This window comes from Pocillopora verrucosa, chromosome 9, assembly GCF_036669915.1.
Source record: "Pocillopora verrucosa isolate sample1 chromosome 9, ASM3666991v2, whole genome shotgun sequence".
NCBI classification, from domain to species: Eukaryota; Metazoa; Cnidaria; class Anthozoa; order Scleractinia; family Pocilloporidae; genus Pocillopora; species Pocillopora verrucosa.
In genome coordinates this window covers 11,435,542-11,442,300 of record NC_089320.1, presented here as the reverse complement: position 1 = coordinate 11,442,300, position 6,759 = coordinate 11,435,542, and the positions used below count along the sequence as shown (strand labels likewise).

Below are 6,759 nucleotides of genomic sequence, written 5' to 3'. Positions count from 1 at the left end.
TTGTATATCTGAAATGCTGCCTTTCAACTTAATGTAACTAGAGCCATGATATATATACATGGCCAAAGGTGTGTGAGTAATTAGCATATCTGGCGTGATTGAAGTTAAATGCATGAGGCTTGTGGACGAACCTCAAAAGCTTTAAGTGTTTCATCATATCCTACCGTTTCTAGACGTACTACATCATGGTCTACATCATCAAACTGGATGGCCAAATAGCATTTATCCTCTATATATTTTGTTCCATGAAGTTTAATCCATTTAAATGATTCCACATTATTTATTGAATTTGGATCAAGAGCAAGAGTGGAAGAAATCCTGTCCTTTATTCTTGACAATTCTTCTCCTTTGGGATGTTGCACAGGACCATATTCATTACCCTTAAATATTGAACCAGCACTGCAATTCATGGCTCCCTTCTTTTGATGGTGATTGGATAAGGATAAACAAATGTTCTTCAAATTCAGTATTTTCTTAAGGTCTTTGAAGTATTGATGTTTTGCCTCAAAACGCATGGCCTACAAGTTTATCAGTGGACCAAGAAGAAGCATAACTTTTGGAAAATGTGTAAGGTAGTGCTGCTTTGGAGTAAAAGGTTGTTCAGGAAAAAGTTCATTGAAGAGTCTCAAATATTCAGCAACATTTTCCTCTAGCTATGCTATGGTTTCAAGGCTAACAACTGATGCAAAGCAAATTTCTGTAATGTCACTTAACAAAATGTATAGTTCCCAGTGGCTGTCAGAAAAGTTAATACTGTCTCCAACAACAAACAGAAAAATGCGAAAGAGTAAACAACATTTTGCTGCATCTTGATTCAGAGTTGTAGAACCATGGAGATCTTTTTCACATATATAGTTGGGCTTATCAGTTATTTCCATGTAACTATATGGGATACTTTGAATGGCACTGTTTATTGTTGCAAGATTGGTTACTTTAGTGTCAATATAATGTTTTATAAGAGCTTGTAATGTTAGGGGTGGAACTCCCTCTAAGAGAACATGCATAACATCTGGAGGAGTTTGTTTAAACATATCGAAGTGTGGAAAGTCAGTGAGGATACTTTTCCTGTTAATACCATGACTGGTTCTGTAGTGGTCCTCAAGGGTCTGAGTGGCTCCACTGATCACACTACATTGCTCTAAATGCTTCTTGAGTGTTTATGCCTCAAAATCTTCCTCTCTGAATCCATTTTGCATGGCATTATTATCAGCATTACAAAACCTGCACTTTCTGAGGGCACAACCCACTGATTCCTTCAAACCAATAGCTTTGTGAGCAGTTGGATTATCTGCTACATATGCCACCAAAGATGCTCTCATACATATTGTCTCACCATCCTTCAAATTGATTGGATACCCATCTGGCATGCTGTGTTGCTTCAAGTCATTCAGGAAGGGTTCAAGAATGATGTCAAACCCATAGGTAGCAATATCCTCAGACTTCACCACTGCAAAAAGATTGATTGCATCAAGAACACTGCAATATTTTTTGGGCAAGTTACTTACCAAGTAGTAAAACAATAAAAGCTTGTGTTTCTTTACCCTAGTGCCCACAGCATTACACCGTTCTATTTCATCACTATACAGGATAAGCCCTAATGTGTTTCCATCAATAGCAAAGAGAGGGTGATTGGACTACACCATCCTAAAGAAATTCCAGTTTGCTATCAGATCGATTATAGTTAGACTGCAACAGTGCTTTTCTCAACTCTTTATCAGACAATAAAGCTTCCAAGTTCTTAATGAGAGGAATAAAACAATAGGTGTGCTTCTTCAACAACTGATGATTCTTTTTTCTGCCATGTCCTCTGGTCCTTGAAAGTGTTGTTCCAAGAGTCCTCTGTACTGGTTGCTACAACAAAATAGATTATGAAAATCATTCCAGGTCATTTATATTTTTAGAACTGAGAAACTCATCGCATTTCAATGCTCATTCTTTCATATTTTTTTTTCCATAACTGTCTCCCTTCAGTTTCTTGTTCTCCATTATTAATAGTTCTCAATAATGTTTTGTATTTAATGACCTATATACCAGTGAGAGTACTCTTGGATGTGGAAAATACATGTATAAATAATAAACAGAATGACCATTACTTTTTTTAAAGCAACAAAGGTCTCAAAAACAAACAGTTTGCTGAATATTTAGGAGGCAAGCAGAGAGTGCTAACTATTAATTACTCTTAATTAGTCCTCAAAAGTACATACCACAACATTGAAGTGTTGGTTGATATATTGATTTCTTAGCCAATTGCTGTGGCAGCGTTTAAATGAGGGAAATCACTTAAGTCTAAACAGTCACTAATATCAACTCTGTTTTCCAATTTCCTCTTGACTCTTTGGCCAGCTAACAACACATTGTCCTAGCAGATTTGCGTAGTATAGCTCATAACAGATTTAAGAGCACTTTGAGGTAGTCCGTATTCCTCTCTCATGCCAAAAAACAACAACAAACAATCTCACTTGTAAATCATTCGAGCAGCACGCCCCTCCTCCCCCCTTCCCGGCACACTGTTACTTTTCATCTGGTCATCCAACTCATTTGGATCGATGCCCGTTTCATGAACAGTAGCTAACTCTCCAGATTCGTCGGCTTCCTCCACAGTCAAATCAGCTGAGTGTTGCAAACTGTCCTCGTTTCCTTGTTCAGTTGGCACGATAAAGTAATTCCCGTGGACTGGAGGAAGGATGTGACCTTTGTATACATCGTCGTGCTTTCTACGAAAGTGTTTGTAAAAACTGTTGTACTTAAGGAAAACTTTTTGGCAACCTGGTGAGTCCCCGAGACCACAGGTAACTTGAAATTCGTCGTCTGAGTGTACTAAATTCAGGTGAGTGAACAAAATTCGCAAAGATATTGCGCTGAATACGCACGAAAGAAGCATACATGTCCACATTTTCGGGAGCCTCGCTCTCAATTCTTCAGAAGGAGACTTGGACCAAGATCTTGACAGCCTCGATTTCAAGATCGCGTACATTTTTTTTTTTTCCATCGGGCTTGCGGAGAGAAGAATTGTTGACACTTTCACCATCAGATTTGGCGAAAAAACTTCAAGAAGTTGGGTTACCAAAAACGCTAACACAATGCTTAGAAGGTAAGAATTGTATTGAATAGTATGTCGCCTTACTGTTTTGTTAAACAGAACTAGAAAAAAAACAGAACTAGAAAAATGTCCTGTGAGTGCATAAACGATGTGTTCCTGAGAGACACTTTTCACTTACTAATTAGTGAGAATTATTATTCATTTGGTAATTCTGTGATTTTAGAGGAGACAAGAGGACCTTCCAGACGAGGAAACACGCAGCAGCACTGGAACTGATCAGTTTTCAGTCACAATGTCATCGCATAGATCATCTCCAATGGCGTCAAGCCCAAGTACTTACAGTGTTTCAAGTGGAAATTTCAACTCTAGTTTCAGATCTCTCTCAATATGATCTCTTTGTTGTTCAGAAACTGTCCTTGGGGAAGGAGGTCCAAAACAAGCTGTAAATTCTAACACGTGTTTATATAAACCTGTTGATTTACCTACAGACTTTGAACTACCCAATAAGTTTGGGAAAAAAATTGATCAGACTTTGAAAGAGTGTAAAAAGCCAGGTTCAGTGCCACCTGATGTGATGAAAAGGGTTGTTAGACAGGTAGCTGATCATATTGAAGTAGAGAACCTTAGCCATCCAAAAAGACCATTGAGTGGGTTGCCTGGACTTACTGCTTGAAGTATCCTGGGCTGAAGACAGCTAATCCCCTGGGCATCTTTGCCAAATCTTTCAATGAATGGGTAGGTGTAAAACTTGTGTTGCAGTATTTACAGTAGGTCTTTAAAAACAATCTCAATATTAGAATTAATGAAATTAGAAGATCCTCGCAGCTAAGAACACTACTGAAACTAGTAGTTGTAAGTAGGACCTGAAAAAAATTTCAGGCCCGTACGGGATTTGAACCCATGACCTCTGCGATACCGGTGCAGATACAGGTATCGCAGAGGTCATGGGTTCAAATCCCGTACGGGCCTGAAATTTTTTTCAGGTCCTACTTACAACTACTAGTTTCAGTAGTGTTCTTAGCTGCGAGGATCTTCTAATTTCATCTTTCCACCGCAGTGCAAATATGTGAATTTTCATATATCTAAATCTTCATTAGAATTAATGTTCCTGCATGCAAAGCTATTTGCTTTACTGTCATTGCCTCTAAGGGAGTGCTTGCAGAAAAACTTAGAAGAGTGCTAGAAAATAAGTGCTACTAGGATAAGTGCAAGTCTGTGGAAGGTGATCATTTTCAACTTGAGGCTAAAAAGCAGAAGACTCTGGAAACAGATGAAGGTAAGTCAGTCATCTGACAGTGCTGGAAATAATTTTTCTTGTTGAGCAAAACACAGGTCCTTTCAAATCTTTATTTTGGCTGAACGTACTGAAAACTTCTGGAACATTAATTAGTAAAATTTTGCATTTTATGTAATTACCATCCACAATGTTAAATGATAAGGGTCAGGAAATTTTGTTATCTGTCTATCCTCTGAAGGAACTCCTATAAATGTGGATGATAATACTAGTTTGGAAAGGCACAGAGGAAGAGTGAAAGAAAAATTCACCAAATGAGGAGGTAGTGAAAGAACTGATGACTGCTGAGTTCGTCAAGTATAGAATTCTCATTAAACAACTTGATGTCAGGACAAGAGTTAGGGAGACCTTGACAAAATATCCTATTCTTGCTAATGGATATCAGGTACACTGAGTTACTGTATGCTAGTTATCTAACTCATAATGAGTACACAAGGCTGATAAAATACTTTTGTGATTAGGTCAGTCAAGAGGCATACATGTAATATATGTTTTCCATTTGTGTTTTAGAAATGACTATTTCAAAATGAATGATCATGACCTGTTTTTATGGTCCTTCAAATGCCATAAGCTGTTTACCACATGACCCATTACTGACACTTACATGTATGTTTGATACAAAAAAAAAAATAGAAATCCTGAAAACTATTTTCTTATTGTTTTCTTTAGCTTTCCAGGTAGAAGAGGAATTAGAAAGAATTTTAAAATTCAAAAAGAAAGTTACAGGACAAGTAGAACAAATGCTTTCTAACTGGAGAAGGCAAGTTGTCAAATTAAAAGCATTTCTCTCTCAGAGGTTCAATATTGCTGAGCAGGAAGTCACAGGTAAAGTACCACAACAAATTTCATGGTGTATAAAAATAAAAAAATTTGCCAGAATATTTCTGGCTAGTTTACAGTATTGTGACAACAAATTCCTGTCTGTCTAAAGTGTTAAAGACATTCTTTCAGGTCTGTCAGATAAAGTAACAATGAAAAAAGGGTGACAGTCCAAAAATGCTTTGAACTTTTTGACTGGGAGCATGTCATCTCTCCACTGAGGTCTTTGTTTTACTTAGCCCCTCTGTCTGATGTCTGTGTTTATAGCAGACCATTTAATCATGTTTAATTGTTGCAGTGTGACAATGTTGATTTATGCAACATGGCAGCAGTGTTAGCTTTCCTTTTGTAGTAATATTTGTTGCATCTAACAAAATAATTTGTTGTTAATTTTTGCATTTTGTAGATACTGATGTGCTGAATAACTTCAGTAAAGTATTTCCAACAGTCTGTAAAAAGAAAAAAGGAGCTGCTCAAAGTCATTCTCCTTTTGTCAAGCTGACGTCCTCTGAGGTAAAATTGCATTCCTAGTATATGTTTCTTTATGAAAACTGAGTGTACAAAGTTTAGCTGGTTGTACTTTAAAGAGCAATAATTAGAAATGTCTCCCTGTGAATCATGTCCTTCTTTGCATTTTACTTCAAGGAAAGTCCAACATATTTGTCTGCAGCAAAAGAGCCAAACATTCTAGTCCATGATGATAAAGACAGTGGAGATGATAATCCAAACAGCCCATACAGTCTTATGATTGGAGAACATTTATACTGTCAAGTTACCAAAAGTGAGAATACATTAGGCCACTGTTTAATTCAACTTCTTGCCCTGTATTAAATTTACCACCTTGAATACCCACAAAGATTCAGAAACATTTATTTTTATCTACAAAAGTTTGTTTTAGGAGATCATAAGCTCCTTTGTGCACCACAGTCATCAATAAGCTACCACAAGTCAATTCAATCATACCCTATTTGGTTTTTGCCAACTTACTCTGAGTAGAGTAGTATCAGAGAAGTCCCTGTTGATAAAGATACACTATTGCATTCAACTTAATTGAGAGAATGCATGAGTGTCACACCATAACTTCAATTTTTAGACTTGCTTTGAAAGCAACTTCATGTTCAAAGCTCCTTTTACAGCTTTATGTTCATATCAACTTGATATTGTTTGAGATACTCACAAGTAATTTAAATTATATACATACAAATATATAGCTGTTTTATAGTAGAGCTAGTTTACAGCACAGATGCAATCAGAGGCTCAAATTTAGTGGTAGTGATTGGAATCATCCAAATTTTTTATTGCCTTAGAGCTAACATAGTATGTTGTGGTGATTCTGGAAGTTAAGTTTGAACTCTATTCTCCAGATTCAATCAGTGTTGCTGGACCAGGTGTAAACTAGCCCTAACTGATGTTGTTGTACTTATTGTTGGTCTTGATATAGTTATAGGCTTAATCAAGAGCCTTTGATGTTCATAATGATAGATGTACAATTTTATATAATGATTGCTGAGGTTGGTTCCAACCAAAAGTTGAAATGACAGTCTTGGAATTTTTTAAATTTTAAAAACTATTGCTGTGTAAGTCTTGTTATCATTCAAGACAAAAG

General features: G+C 36.7%; 1 long non-coding RNA gene across 1 annotated transcript; it reads right to left on the bottom strand.

The window, feature by feature from the left end:
- Positions 1 to 922: 922 nt before the first annotated feature.
- On the bottom strand, positions 923 to 2,884 carry LOC136283551 (uncharacterized). Its single transcript, XR_010718831.1, has 3 exons — positions 2,205 to 2,884; positions 1,542 to 1,851; positions 923 to 1,447 (listed from the first exon to the last, which is right to left on the bottom strand). It is a non-coding gene; the product is annotated as an uncharacterized lncRNA (long non-coding RNA).
- Between the last annotated feature and the right edge of the window lie 3,875 nt (positions 2,885 to 6,759).